Genomic DNA, 15,751 nt, shown 5'->3' with positions numbered 1-15,751 from the left:
GTGAGAGTAGATGAAATGACCCTAATAGAGTGTATGAGTTAAGAATAAAGGATCTCAGAGTAAACCCTGTGGAAAAGCAATAGTTAAGCCAGAGTTTCTCAACCTCCACACTACTGATGTTGCAGAATAGATAATTCATTGTTGTGGGAGCTGCCTGTGCATTGTAGGATGTTTAGCAACACCCTTGGCTTCTACTTACTAGATGCCAGAAACACCCACCCACCCCCAGTTGTGACAATCAAAACTGTCTCCAGATATTGCCAAGTGTCCCCTGGAGAGCAGAATCAATCCCAGCTGAGAATCTCTCATTTAAGTGCTGGGTGAAAGAAGAACATCTTACAAATATAACTGACAAGGAGTGATCAGGAAATCTGGAGGTAAGTCATAGAAGGAAACTGTTTCGAGAAAGATGTAGTTAAATGTGTCAAAGGTCAAGAAAAGGCATTAAGACGTAAGTACCAACCCCCTAACCCCCAGTTTTAGAGTCATGAACTCTGTAGTGAGCACACAGGAGCTTGCTCCTTGCGTCCCACATGGCTCGTTCTTCTGTCCAGGGTGACACCCACATTCCTTGTCCAGTCCTCTGCATCTTTGGATTTCAACTCCCTTTTCCTAGTATTCTCAGACTTGGACCATGGAGCCTGTGGAAGCAGGGAGGTTAACATGGATATGTCTCCATGGCTGCCATTGCCATTTGCTCCACAAAACCTAGGGGTGGGTGGAAATCTGGACAAGTTTGTAAGTGTGAAATTTAGGAGCCTAGACGCAGGACAAGTCAATGACAAGTTGGTTTGCTCAAAGCCCTCTATACTTCTGGGAATGCAAGCCTGTGGCATTGAGACAATTTTCCCATTGCCAAGAAATTTGGCTCACTTCCTCATCGTGGTCTTCTTCAGAAAAACAAAACAAAATTTCTTGAAAGGTCACAAAATTCCTTCCCACCACGGTAGAGTAAATGTGAGTTCCTAGATGTGCTTGCAGGGAGACACCAAAACACACAAGCTTTATTCCCAACCAATCAGTACCAGGAGAGCTCTCTAGAACACCTCTCTGAAGTGATGCACTTTTTGGTTTCCAAACTCAGGGGGGAAGAAAAAACGCAAAGGTTTTTGTTTTGTTTTCAGCTTTCAAGTCTGAATGTTCACTGGTAAAATCTGTTCCTATTAAGGCAAGTGAAATTTCCCCTGCCTTTATGAGGATTTTTTATTCTGTCCTCAAAATAAGAAGACTCTTAATTACTACTGAACTGTTAAAATGTTAGGTTTCATGGCAGCTACCAAAGAATACTGGTGGAGTTCCATATTCCCGGATTCACTTTTTACATACATATGCTGATGAACCCCATTACTAGCCTCTTTGCCCAGGGTTGATTAATATCCAACCCTGGGTTGGATATTATCAAGTATCTCTCTCAGGGCCAGTGCTAGCCCAGTAAGAAAGAAGATGGGGGTAAATGGCCTTCCACGCACTTCACAGAGATAGAAAGAGACTGGTTTTGTTTGTTTGTTTGTTTGTTTGTTTGTTTTTAAATATATCTTTATTGATTTCAGAGAGAGGGAGAGAGAGAGATAGAAACATCAATGATGAGAGTCATTGATTGGCTGCCACCTGTACGCCCCCTACTGGGTATTGAGCCCGCAACCTGGGTATATGCCCTGACTGGGAATCAAACTGCAATCTCCTGGATCCTAGGTCGATGCTCAACCACTGAGCCACACCTGGCTGGGCAGAAAGAGACTGTTTTTAAGCGATTCTCCTTTTTCCTTCGACCACCTTCCTTTCATCTGGTTATCCCTGAGGTCCTGTCTTCATTCCTTCTTCATATCAGCCTTCTTCCTTGATTCAGTGGCTTTATAGAACTTTCTTTGGTTACATGAGCATCCAGTTACCTAATTAAGGTCTAAGAATGGTGGTGACACAGGAAAAGGTGAGCCTGGAAGTGGTTCTGCCAAAGAGCATCCATCCCTGAGCCACAGTCTAAACACCACCTCTCCTTCTACAAAATATATGCAACTACTATTGTTAACCCAGGGGAAAGGGCCTTGTCTCCTCTGGTTGCTAGTGGGGGTGGATTTCTTGCCACATCCCAAGAAAAAGAATTTTCTGAGACTCACATGGGTAGAGTTTCCAAAGCCTCATTTCCCTTTGTCCCACCATAGAAGAAGTGTAGCTGGGGCTTTAGTAGAGCTAAAATCAGAGCTAGTGTCCATAGCCTCTGTTCCATATCTGCACAGTCTAACCCAGCATCAGGTTAGCTTAATTTGTGTTTCCCCAGTGCAGTCCATCAGTCCATTGCATGTGGGGTCCACAGGGCCACATGGTTATGGAAGAAACACAGGCAAATGCAAGGAAACCAAGAGCAAGCCAAGAGCACAAGAGAGCCAAGAGAACCCTCCTGTTTAGGAGACTGTGCATTCTCAAATTTTTGAGTGCTTGCAGTGGCCACACCCATTCTGGTCAACGATCTTTGTTTCCAGGTGTGATTGATAGGCAAGTACCTTCCCTATGTCACTCCAACATTACTGGGCATATATCTATCTTCCCTTTGTTGGATCCCTTCCCCCAGTATTTTGCAGGGAATAGGCCAGTGATTCCCTGGGGAATGAAAAGTTGCAGCTTCCTGGTGAAGCTGCCCAAATGACATGCCTATAATGTTTGGCTTCCCCCTTTGCTCCTTTCCTATTACTAATAACTAGCTAAGTACAATGGTATCATTATGAATCTGCCCCTTTCTCAACATAAATTAGTCACTGACATATCATGTTTTTGATATAACTAAAAGCCCCATAGATATTTCAAGGTACTAATGCTCTCCCTGAAATTTCCTCACTTATAACTTTCTATACAAAAGAGCACCTCAAAACATCAAAGCATATAACGTCAGCCACAGATTCTAAAGTCAAGGATCTAAGGCTTTCTCTCTGCCTTCAATGTCCCCTGGCCCCAGCACACTCCCCTTTACACCTAATGAGGAACTCTGGGGTCAGTCAAGGGCACAGAGAAACAACCAGAGTAAGAGATAAAGATTTCATTCATTCTTGTACACAGCAATCTGCAGTAAGTGCCTAACCCATGCCAGCCTGTGTTAGGTGCTGGGGATTAAGTGGCAAACAAATATGTTCCCTGACCTTTAGGCCTATAGTTTAATCAGCAAAATTTTCTATAAACAAGTAAAAAACTACATAGATATCAATCGTGGCATGTGCTATGAAAGACACAAATAAGAATCTATGTATCAGAAGAAAAATAGAGAGACATTAAGTAAGGTAATCACGGAAAGCTAGTCTGAGGAGGCCATTTTTAGGCTGGTGATTTTTTTAAAATATATTTTTATTGATTTCAGAGAGAAGAATAGAGAGGGAGAGAGAGATAGAAACATCAGTGATGGGAGAGTCGTCATTGATCGGCTGCCTCCTGCATGCCCCCTACCGAGGATGGAGCCCACAACCCAGGATGTACCTTGACCGGGAATTGAACTGTGATCTCCTGGGTCCTAGGTCAATGCTCAACCACTGAGCCAAGCCCTGCTAGGCTAAGCTGATGATTTTTTAATAGTGCAGAACACTAGGAAGGCGGACTATTTTCCTATTTACTGTTGACCCTTGAACAACGCGGGGTTAAGGATGCTCATTCCTTTCATTCTGGTCACCGATTCCACATTGCCAAATCCATGGCTCCTATTTTTGACCCTATCTTACTTAACTCTCAGGAGCATTCATCATAGTAGACCTCTCCCTCCTTGAAACTATGCTTTTTCGACTCTATTGATAACACAGTAACTGGTTTTCCTCCTACCTCAGTCTGTAGGGCAATGCTCTTGGGCCCTGTTCCATTTGGAAAAGTACATACTCTTTTTCATGTGGCTTGAATGGCATTGTCTGCCCTGAAGAAAACTAATTAGCCAACTCCACAACTATGCCCCCGCCCTGCAAAATCCTGGTGACAACCAGGACAGGGCACAGGAAAATGAAGATATAATGAGGTTCACCCCCGCTTCAGGTGGTAGAAAAAGGGATGTTCTCTTTCATGTCTTTCTTTTCATCTTCTCATAGAGTAAGCAGCTCAGAAGATGATGCCAGAGAAGGGGTCCCAGAAAAGTGACCTAGCAGCAAGCTGCCACCCTGCTTCTAGTGTTAAGTGAAAGAGACAAGACGGCTCAATCTAATTTACTAGAATTCAAGGGAGTGGGAAATTGAGGGTGTCAGTGGGGAGCAGCGCCTATGTTAGCAAAGTCTCTATCTTGGGGGAGAGCTGAGGGTTTGGTTACTGGTTAAATGTCTCAATGGGGTAAGTCCCAGTTAACAGTTAGGACTTGTATTTCACACCTCCCCTGGACAGTAGGCCCAGGCTGTTCTGTAGGTTTGTGTGCAGAACTCCCATGTTGACATTAACCAGAAAGTAAATCAAGCAATCCTGGGGACATTAAAAGCCAACCTTGAAACTTTAATTATATATAAACACATAAACGGTATGCATCAGAATATAAAGAAATATCAACTTGTGCTTAATTGCTACATTGCCTATCATGGAAGGCAGGAAATTCGATCACCTAGAGAGATCCCTTTATGATCAAGAGCCTTTCCTTAATTGCCAGAACTCTAAGGGCTTCCCCACCAGGGACAGCTGCCAGGATTAGAAAGGAGAATACATCACCAAATTCATCTATAATCACAATTTAGTATTATTCAATAGGAGGAGCCTGTGAAATAAACCTTAGGAAACAAGGCTCTCGTCCAGTATAAAGGGATGAATGCAATGGATTACTGAAGCATGAGTTCTCTTTGTTTATGCCTACCCCTTAGAAATGAGTCCTTCAGAAACTTCACATTTTCGTCTCACACGTTTTCTGACCTTACCACACTGTCGCCTGCCCCACATGTTTGACTACATGATTAACTGGAATAGCCCAATTAGGGGCTATTGCACAAGGTAGAGCTTTGTGCCTTCAAGAACAGTAGAAATACTTCTAGGGGGAGGTAGCTTAATCCTGCACAAAAGGCTTTCCTGTATTCATGGATTTGCATCTACCCCACACCAGGACCTGTTCCCATGCTTTCCTTTACACTGTAGAAGAGTCTCTGACTGTGGACTCAAATTCTCATCAGTTCGTTTTTCCTATTCAGTTTTCCCCCTCCTACTAATGCAGAAGTTGTACACTCCATTTTTGTGGGGTTATTTTAGTCCTGATAACATGCTCATTTGACTTGGTAATGGCTAATACGTCATTGTCTCTAGCATCTTCCCACCAGCAATCCCAGGAGGCTTTAGAATGCCTTAATTTCAGCCATTCCTCTGGCAATTTATGTTCTACTGTCATCCAGTATTTTAACCCATTCTTTTTCTAAGTTACCATACATTAAACAAATTGCTTGCCACTGCTTTGGATATCTTGACCCTCCCTTCTGAGATCTTTTTCAAGTACATCCTTCAGCATTTTCCATTACTGAGGGTCTGGGGGTGGTCAAGTCTGTTTTCATGTGTTTGAAAATGTCTTTATATACTTTTAGTGAGTAAATAGTTTGGTACTTTTTTTCTTCGATACTTGGAAGTTATTATTCTACCGTCTCCTGGCTTTTTTGCTGCCATTGAAAAATCAGCTGTCTAACAGTAATTAATTTTTGGGAAATCCATCTTCTTAATCTGGCTGCTTCTTGGATCTTCTTTTTGTATAAATGTATGTGGTATCATACAAGAGGCTAGATGTCTGCCCTTTGTCCAGTGTGGCATTTTGGGGGTACTTCTTGAATCTGAGGATTAGTTTTTCATAAATTCCAAGAAACAATCAGTAGTTCTCTCTTTAAATATTGCTTACACCTTACTCTTTGTTGGATACTCTTCTGCTTTTCTTTACTTTGGGTGCATTTCCATTACTTTCTTGTAAGTCAAGCATTTAAAACATTTTTAGAAATATTCAACATTGTAGGTGTCTTATAATCTTTGTTGGTTTGCTTTAGTCTACTGTTCCACTCTGCAGCCTGAAACAGAAGTCACCCAGAATTTTGATTATTTTGGATGCATAACTTTCTCCTCAGGTTAAGGTTTGTGGGCATGATTCAGAAGGAAGCAGGAATTTTATGGTCATGTACCAGTCACAATTGCATTAGGAACACAGAAGTTCATCAAGGGATTCCAAGGAGGAAGGTTTTAGAGCCTAGGGAGCTATTGGGAGGGTAGGGCAGTAAAAGTCAGGAAATTTCTGCTGGAAAAGGGTGATTTCAGAGAGCTGACCAAGAAGCTGTGGCAAATCTCAAGTCTCTGGAAGCTGCTACCATTGATCTCAGCAACTTGTAGTATAAAGTGTGTGGTTCCTAGGTGTTTGGCCAGCAGCCGCTGCTGACCCTATATGTGCAATCTTCCCACACAGCTCTTCTCAGCTGCCACTGGAGAAGCATGGGTTCTTCTGTTCCAGCCACACTCATGAGAATGCCTCCCACTGGCTTACTCTCACCTGGGACCATAGCAGAAGGAGATTCTGGGAGCTGTGTGTGGCTCCAGGCTTACCCTCTGCTACACAAAGGAGAATGGAGAAGGCGTGATAGTGATTTTAACTGGACAGCAATTTGGCATAAGTCTTTGTGTATCACTGATGCAACTTTATTTGCTCCTAATAACATTGCTGAGAATTAAGAACTAACACACCCATTTTAAGGAACCCCATACCCAGAGAGGTCCAGAAATTTTTCCAAAATCACATAGCAAGATTATGGCAGAAATGGGGCCAGAATCAAGGTTTTTCTGGTACTGAATTCAATTCTTTTCATGAAATAAAAAATTAACTTGTAGAAAACATGAGATTATAATTTCTGCAACTTAGACAAAGAACTAAGAAATGTTGCCATTCACCCTAATGTGACTTTTAGGAATCAACCTCCAGCACCTTTCTTCCTAATAATTTATCCCTTTCAACTTTTTAGCCCCAGAAGAAACTTAACAGATGTAAAAGGACATTTGTGAAGGTAGAATGTGATTCCCAGGTGGCTCATCTCCTGATGACCTGTACCCGGGGATGTCCTGGGTTGTCTGCGCCATGCTGTAAGAGTCACCACCTCAAAAAAAGCCACCGCCATTATTTCCATTGGAAATGCAGCTCAGTATTCCAGTTGTCAAATATCATTCAACAAGTACTTCTTAAGCGCCTCTCTTGCCAGGCTCACAATTTCCGTGATCATCATGGTATTTTCATGCTACTAACTCTGACATTATTAGGTTAGCAAAGTATTTTAAAATATGCCAGTAAAAGTATGCATATTAATTAAAATGTTCCTACATATAAGCCTTAAACTAAATTCCCTGAGCTGATTGGAAACAAAAGACTTTTATGAAATACTATTTGATAGGTTAAGTATTTTGGTATCTCTGCCAATCATTGCTACAAATGAATATTTATTGTCAAGCATGAAAAGAATAAAAAAGGGAACTATGAGCATATTATTGTCTGTTGTGGCCTTATGTTCTTAAGACAACAGCAAAAAGAGCATTTCCAAGCAATGGCCAGGACACCTCGCCCCTGATGTAGGCCTGTTTTCATTCTGTTTTAAACATTCATAATTAAACGGACGACTCTCTGCATGGATGGATGGAGTATGAAGCAACATGTTTATAGATTTTTGTGTTAATGGAGATGCTTTTTTAAAAAAAAAAATCTTTTAAAATTGAGTTTTAGAGAAAGAAGAAGGGAGAAGGGGGGAGTGAGAGAGAAACAGTCAGTGCATGGGACGATGCTTAACCAACTGAGCCACACGGGCTAGAGCAATGGAGATGCTCTTTGGTGGCATACAGGGCACTTTTAGTTGTCAGTCCACACTGTTAAAGGGCTGTGGGTATATACTCGGCACTCAGTGCAGAAGCAGCGGGCATGAAAACAGGAGCCCCACTTTGAGCAAGCCTTTCAGTTGTGCTCCTGCCGTTCCTGTCTCCCACGCCTCCACATGCACGAGCTCCCTGGAGAAGGAGCTCTTCCCTCTCTACGCCCTCCCTCACTTCGCTCTGGCTTTGCTCTAGAGTAAAAGTTTAGAGAAAATGGATGAATCTAGCAAATACATAGAAAGAAGGTGAATGAAGCTGGTTAGTAAGGCTGGTGATAGGTTGGAAGAGTTGGTGAGGTTTAGGAAGAAGTTGGCAAAGCACGTACCTGTGTGTAAATGAGCATGCCCGTTGGATTGGGCGAGGGGAATGAAGGAAAGGACTCAGGATTAAAAACACTAGACATTAAGCATCCGAGAGCTAGGAATCCACGTGTGTAATTTTGGGGCAAGTGGAATCACCATCAAGACGACTAGATAACGCCCTGCAGAAATATTCCACTGGCTGATTACACAAGGACCTGGAGGTGAGAGGGAGAGAGAGGACTTGGACAAGCTTGAATTCTCAGTTAAGCACAAGACTCCTCGGTGGGCAGAGAAGATGAAGAGACCCGGGAAAGCAGCTCCCTGTTCACGGCAAGCACAGGGCTCCGCAGCTGTCAGGGTGCCTGGGTTATGTAGCAACTAGAGGCATGATGGGGCTCTTCTGTGCTGCCCTCTAATCAGGAGGATGTCTACGTGAATCTGACAGGGAAGGCTCTCTCACCCTCACCCACTGGGCAGCTCTTGGGCATTTTTACTTCTGTTCTGGGATCACGGGCCTTTAGCTCTTTCCTATCCACTTAGATTTGGTTGTTTTTCTCTTGGTATTTCAGGAGTGTTTAGGATCTTCTGTAATGAGTTTCTGCATCCTGGTTATTTGCCAGCATAAAGTCATTCTTCCCGTCGGTAGTATTACATACAGTTGCCATGGCAGTGAGATTAATTACATCACACAGGAGGAGAGGAGACCACCAGCAAACCCTCAAAGGCACGGAGTGATTTCAACTATTCAAATTCCTAGTAACTTTTAGAAGACAGGATATATTTTTTGATTGCTGAAAACTTTTTACCTTGATTTTGAAATCGGGATGTATATTCTAGTGGTATTCTTCTATTTTAGAAGCAGGCTGCAGATAGAGACTCACTGGACAATGGAATCGTAAAGGCAAGCTACCCTTCAGCACACATTGAACGTTCTCTGAATTGGAATTTTTTAAAAAGATAAACTTTCACCATTTTGATTCCTGCTTTCAAGAGACAAAGAAGGCAGGCACTGTGAATGCTTGGTTCTAGTTATACAAAACCTTATGTGGATTGGTAATCCTTTGGCAGCTCATTATCAGAATCTCTTCTATTTACCTTAAGACTTCCTGGGGGGGCAAAAATGCCTTTATTGTCCTTGCTCAGCTAATTCTGCTTCTTAATCCCAGTTTAGCACCAACATTCTCTGCTGAGCTTTAAGCATTCATTTACCTTCTCTGTGTTTCCCAGGTAGATGCCTTTGGGGAGTCTAACCTACCTTAGAGTCAGAAGTGAATGGAATGAATAAAGGGATGGGTAGAAAGTGCTTTAACCAAGAGGACAATCCATAAATAACACTGTAGTGATTAAGCCTCAAAAAATATCCAAGTAAACATTGTGGGCTGCAAAAGCTTCCATACCCATTGCTCAGGAGCTTCAGAACAGTGCTCTGAAAAAGGGTCTTTCCTGTGGTACACCACTGAAGATCCATTCATTGGCCTAACTAGTGTATCTCCACCCTCCGAAGAGTCACATGAAAAGTTATTTACCAATACCATTTTCTGGTCCTTGTGGGCCGTCATATTTTCTCTTTCTAATGTGGACCTCCAGGTGGTCTAGAGTAGAAACTGCCAGAGAAGATTTTATAATTTAATGGTACAACAAATATGAAGGAGGGAGAGGTCATGAACCAAGGAATGTAGGCAGACCGTAGGTGGAAAAGGCAAATTCTCCTCTAGAGTCTCCAAAAGGAATACAGCTCTGCAGGTACCCTGATTTTATTTCATAAGACACATTTTGAACTTCTGTCCTCCAGAACTATAAGTTAATAAATTTGTCTTGTTTTAAGCCATTAAGGTGATGTTAATTTGTTACAGCAGCAAAGGAAACTAATACATACAGCATTATTAAGGCTCTCCCCACAACTCCACCAAATTGCTCTCATACCAGGGAATTCTATTTTGCCAAATCCAATGGAAAATTTCAACTCAAGTCATCTTACAGTGTCATCTTCCTTGACCTCTCAGCAGCTTTTGACATAAAATACTCACTCTTTCTTGAAACATTTTTATACTCGACTTCCAGGAGACTAAACTGCGTTGGGTCTCCTCCTAACTCATTGGGGCTTCCTTCTCAGTCTCCTTTGTTGAATTCCCCTGTTTTCCCTCCCAAGCACTGAAAGGGCTAAGGCTTAGTCCTGGGGTATAGTTTCTAACCATTCTTACCCCCTAGGTAATCTAATTTTACTTTAAAAACAATCTTTATGATAAAGACAACCAAATTTATGTCACCAGCCCAGAACTTTCCCCTAGGCTCACATGTCCAACTCCCTATTCTGCATCTAGATTTTGTTGTCTAATAGGTATATCAGAAACAACTTCCTTCTCTACAATCCTTTACCTTTCCTAGCATCTCGATCCATACTCCTTCCCTGTGTCTTAAGCTAAAAATCTTATCAACTCCACTGACATACCCCTAACCCAAGCCTCCATCATCTCCTTCTGCACTTTGCAAACACATCCTAACTGGTCTTCACTGCTCCCCTCCCTCATCACATCTCCACTGTGCCCATCCTTAGTGTTCATCTTCTACACAACAGTGAATGTGATGCTCTTGAAATGCGAGCAAGGTAAATAAGTAAAATGGAATGTAGATAGACATGATAGAGAAATTGATAGACTGATAGATAGAGACAAATGCTGAGGAAGAAAGAGGGATTTATATAGCCCTAAGCACTATATATATATATAAAATACACACACAATATATATGTACTGTGTTGGAAAGGGACAGGTAAGGCCTGTTCCTCAGTCTTTATACAGTTTATAGTTTAAGCATTGAAAATGCTTCCTCAGCAGGTAAGGTGTCCCTGAAAAGATGCCCTCCCCCATCATACTCAGAATAAAATCCTAACGCCTTATAAACCATGTGAGGCCTGGCTGCAGTTCTATCATTCGCCTCTTCATTCAGCTTGAACCGGCCACACTGGCCTTTTTGCTGTTTCCTGAAGATGCTGGTATTTCCTCTCGTCTGTCTGCCTGCCTGCACCCTTTGTCTGCCAGAACATCCTATGGTGCCTCTCTCACATTATCCAAATTTCTGTTTAAATATCAGTTCATCAGAGAGGGGTTCCCTGACCACCCTGATTGCCCTACACCCTATTAAACTTACTATCTGTGCAAGTGTGTGCCTTGTATCATTTATTTCTTGTTTACATGTTTATTGCTATCTTCCCCACCAGGTTGCATGTGTTCTCCACAAGGACAGAATTTTAGGGGGGTGGGGGGTCTTGTTTATTTCTGCATTCTCAGCTCCTAGAATAGCCTGGTACATAGGAGACACTCTCTATATAAGATTATATATATATATATGCAGACTCCCTATGGTGAGATAATACTTTTACAAAAAATGGTGTCAATAAAGGTGTGGCTTACAAAGATATTTATGTGGGATTTACTTTCTAGCCATCCCACTGTGTGAGAGCTGCATGGTTTCCATTAACTTTGGACCATGCTTCAAGTGTCCTCCAAAGGACCTCACTTCCCACCCTATGAGTGACACAGGCTGGGGCACTGTATCAGCAGAACATACTCTGGCTCATGTCTCATATGTAGAAACAGAAGTAGATGGGGGTGGAGTCCCCCATGGGAACCCTGACCAGGTCCCTCCTCCTTTTCAGACATGGGTTTTCAGGAAACTAATACTAGAGGGTTTTGTTTTTGCTTTTTAACTGTTCTGAATATTCTGCAGAACACAGCCTCTGGTTTTAGCAAGTTATAAAGCTGGGTGTGTGTGTATGTGGATATATATGTGTGTGTGTGTGTGTGTGTGTGTGTGTGTGTGTGTGTGTGTGTGTGTGTGATTAGAATGAATATATATGATTAGATATATAATGTCTATAATTTAAGCTTTTTGAAGTTAGAAACCATATCTCATATTTCTCTTGTCACAGCACTAAGCACATAATAATGACTGTGAAAAATGAGTATTCTTGAGTTTGTCTTTTTGGTACGATCTCAGCATTAGGAATCATCTCAGGTCCTCTTTTAAGTATATGATCAGTTATGTCAGAAGATCTTAACCCGAGGCCCATAAATGGAATTTTGAAAGTCCATAAACCTTCTAAAATAGTAACAAAAATTTATGGGTATTTTTTTTTCTTTGGGAAAGGGTCCATAGATTTCCTTAGCTTCACAAAGGGGCCTCTCTTCTCTGAAGGTTAAAAACAACTGAGCTACCCAGAGATATCTTGATCATGGGTCTCCTCTGCCCAGAGGAAAGGCTGAGGTGAAAAGCGAGGATGCATGCAGGAGGGCCCTGTAATGCTGGTGGACAGAGGGTGGCCATTTAGTGCTCCCATGCCTGCAGTTCATCAGGACTCACCCACCTGTACTTAGCAGCCCAACAATTTCATATCAAGGTGGGAGAGAAAAATCTGAGACTGTCTGAACTGAATGATAGACAACATCTTGTATGCTGTGAGTGAGGAAGAAACTGGAAGGGTTAGCGTTTCGCTCCCTTGACATTTTGACTCCCCACTGCATTCTGGGGAGGGCTCTAAGGCCTTTCAGATTGCTCAGTCATGACCCACATGATATTTTTTCAAGTGATAAAGGACAGCACATTAAGTATTTTGTGTATTTTCCAATTTAAACAGCCACAGTAAGACCTGACTCTTAAGAGCAGATTGTTTGTAAACCCCCATTAATTTAGTCTTTTCAGTTCTAAAACTCTGATCTTGGAGTGAGAGTTTTACATAATAATAGCATATTTTTGTAGTCCTTGATAGTTTATGAAGTATTTGGGTTAGTGTAGGTAGCTAGATATTAATAAGAAAGAAAGCAAAGGGATCAGACATCATTGTCACACCAGGAAGCTACAACTTCGCACACTCCAGGGGGTCACAGCATTGCCCCAACAAGGATTAACACCCTTCCCTTCCCCCATCTGGTACCGGATTATGGGGGGGCGGCAGGGGAAGGTAAGCACATCACAATAGAAGTCAAAATGGCCCAGGGAAGGTGCCTGACCATAGAGGCCTGTCAATCTAGCCTGGGGAAAGAAGAGATTGGTTGGGAGGTGGCCCCATCCGAAGCCCTCAAAAGCTTGGAAGTCGACTGGATATTTTGAAAAAGTGCCTAGACCATCCCATGCTCCATATAATATAATCCCAGGGAACAAAGAAGAGCCCTCGCTCACCGGCTAACCTGCGCTGGCCTGCTGTGCTCATGCATCCTCCCTCCATAGCAATGTGGCCTTAGCAGCCTCATGGCCAAGGCCACGCAGACTCTAAACGTAGGCTCCAGGCTGGACCCTGTGCACACACAGCGACAGGTCACCGGGGGGAACACAAGCTGAGCTGGCCGGTGGTGAGGAAGGCTGGCCTGGGCTGAGCTCTAGCATGGCACAGCAACTCTGGACAATAGCTGGATTTCTGGCCCCGATTTTGCACAGCGGGGTGGGACATTGGGATCCCAGGAAGGGCAGCCATCTATTTTCACCCAAATAAACCTTACCACCTGGCCTCATCCTCCTTGTGGGTCCCCGAAAATGCTTTTACTCGCAACAGGGCAAGCACCCCACTTCCACCGGCAACACTTGGACCATGTTCTCAACAATCATGTACTATTTTCAAACACAGAGGGGCTCTGAGGGGGTTCCCTGATCTATCTCACCCCTCTTTGGGCGCACCTTAGGTTGATTTCCTGAGAAGTACGTTCCCCAGCTCCCTTCAAGTTAGCATCTGACGGTTTCCTCAGTTACTGAGCCCTCTTCCTGCTCTTTAAATCTGCCTGCTCTCATCCTGTCTTCAGAAGTCATTTATTTAAGATCTGAGGAACTAATGTTTTCCTGGCAAACCTGGAGGGATACTTTGCTGTTCTTTCCCTTCTTTCATCAAGTCTGGAGACCTGCTTAGTGGTAAAACAGTCAGATTGATCTACTTTAAATCAGATAGCCCAGCCGTCTGAAGTGGGAGTTCTCAGGGCACCAGTGAATGGCAGCCTGTCCATGGTGGATGCAAATATTTCACTGATGTTACTGTTTGGTTTGAATACAAAATGAGGATGGAAAATTGTCCATTAGAGATGACAGTCAGCTTGAGTTGTCCCACTGCAATGACAAGTCTCCAAGGAACTAGAAGGAACTGGGAGGATTCCAAAGGCTTGATAAATCATGAAAGTTTTAAAACTGCACTGTGTGAAAGGGGAGCGTGGTATTTCTTAATTTGACAAATATTGCTCATAAAACCCAGGGCGTCATCACAAATGGCAAGAGGGGAAATATTTCAAAGCTGAGGCCAAAACAGCAAATATAAGAACGGCTGTGAAATGAAGACTCTTTTCAGGAAAGTATGACACCAGCTATGTGTGCCAGTAATTCTGACAGGTATAAGAAAAAGGAGCGGTACAGGAAGCCATTCCCTGCAGGAGCAGGGCCAGCCCCCCGCACACGTCGGCAACTAGTACCAAAGGTCCGGCCTGGCTGCCCGTCATCGCCCTGGAAGAAATCCAACCTCACTTCCACTGGAAAATGGAGCCTAAAGAGCTAGGAAGCTTGTAATAGTTGCAGGAAAACAGGAGGTGAGTTCACAGAGCCTGGATAAGGTGTGATATAGGCAGTTGGTCCCAAATAAAGGACACTTTCAAGATTCTGCCTTGTATTTTCTCTTTTTTAAGTTTATTTAGTAATATCTAGCTCAATCAGTTGTCCCATGTCACTTCATTTTCTTAAGTTTTGGTTTATTAGCATACACATGGGGATTCTGGATTTTTTAAGTGAGAATTCTCTTTGCTGTGTTCATCAAGCAGTCTTTTGATTGCCTAATGAGTTATGAAACAGATCAAACCACATTTCTGCACTTACCACAGCAAAGACAAGGGGGAGCAGAATTTGCCTTGGATTTAAATCCTAGTGTCCCACTTACCAGCTCAGTGGCCCCAGGCAAATCACTTTACTTCTGTGAGCTTTTCTTTCTCTAATTTGTAAAAAACAGGATTAGAGTTGCTATCTAAAGAAGGCTGTGTGAATTAAATGAGCTTCTATTTGAGGGACATGCTTAGTAAAGTACCATAAAAAAACAGGAATGTCCCCTACATAGGTGTCTCAGATTAATATCAGTGGGAGTTAAGAAGGTGGTCAGGCATTCCCTGAAGGAAGTGGTCAGACAAAAAGAAGGTGGTAGGAGGGGCTCCCTGAGAGGGGAGGCTAATTTCATATACAGGTTTTAGTCCTGAACTCTAAGTTAGATTAGCACTTGGATATCTCAGTAATCAGTATCTCTCTGAGTACATGGTTGAACTGAAACTACTTTTTTACTGAGGACGAGGCGTACAGAGGGGCAGAGTCAGTGGGCTGAGCTGCTTTTTGGGATCGGTAACCATGTGTGTGAAGACAACGGAAGGGTTGTAGGTAAAAGAAAGTCTGTGCTCTTGAGGAGCCTGATAATGCTACTCCCTTGTGATTTCCCTGGTTTTTAAATGTCATTTGCTTCACAGACTCTGAAGCTTCACCCTGAATTCCTAATGTGGAAATACTCGTGTGAGTGCGAAGCGGCTAAGCTAGGATATTGGGTGATTTCCTCCTGCCGGTAGTGCCGGTGACTCAGGCCACCCTCCATCCAAGACCTGGACTCTGCTCCCACTCTGCAGAGTCCAGACCTGTCCAGG

The 15,751-nt window shown here is 43.0% G+C and overlaps 1 protein-coding gene across 2 annotated transcripts in view; it reads right to left on the bottom strand.

Annotated features, from left to right (window-relative positions):
- The window catches only part of ADTRP (androgen dependent TFPI regulating protein), a 55,640-nt gene that overhangs the window by 27,296 nt on the left and 12,593 nt on the right, over positions 1 to 15,751 (bottom strand). The gene's annotated exons all lie outside the window — the stretch shown is intronic.

Source organism: Miniopterus schreibersii (assembly GCF_964146895.1).
Source record: "Miniopterus schreibersii genome assembly, chromosome: 8".
Taxonomy (NCBI): domain Eukaryota; kingdom Metazoa; phylum Chordata; class Mammalia; order Chiroptera; family Miniopteridae; genus Miniopterus; species Miniopterus schreibersii.
This window is presented reverse-complemented; position numbering and strand designations above follow the sequence as displayed.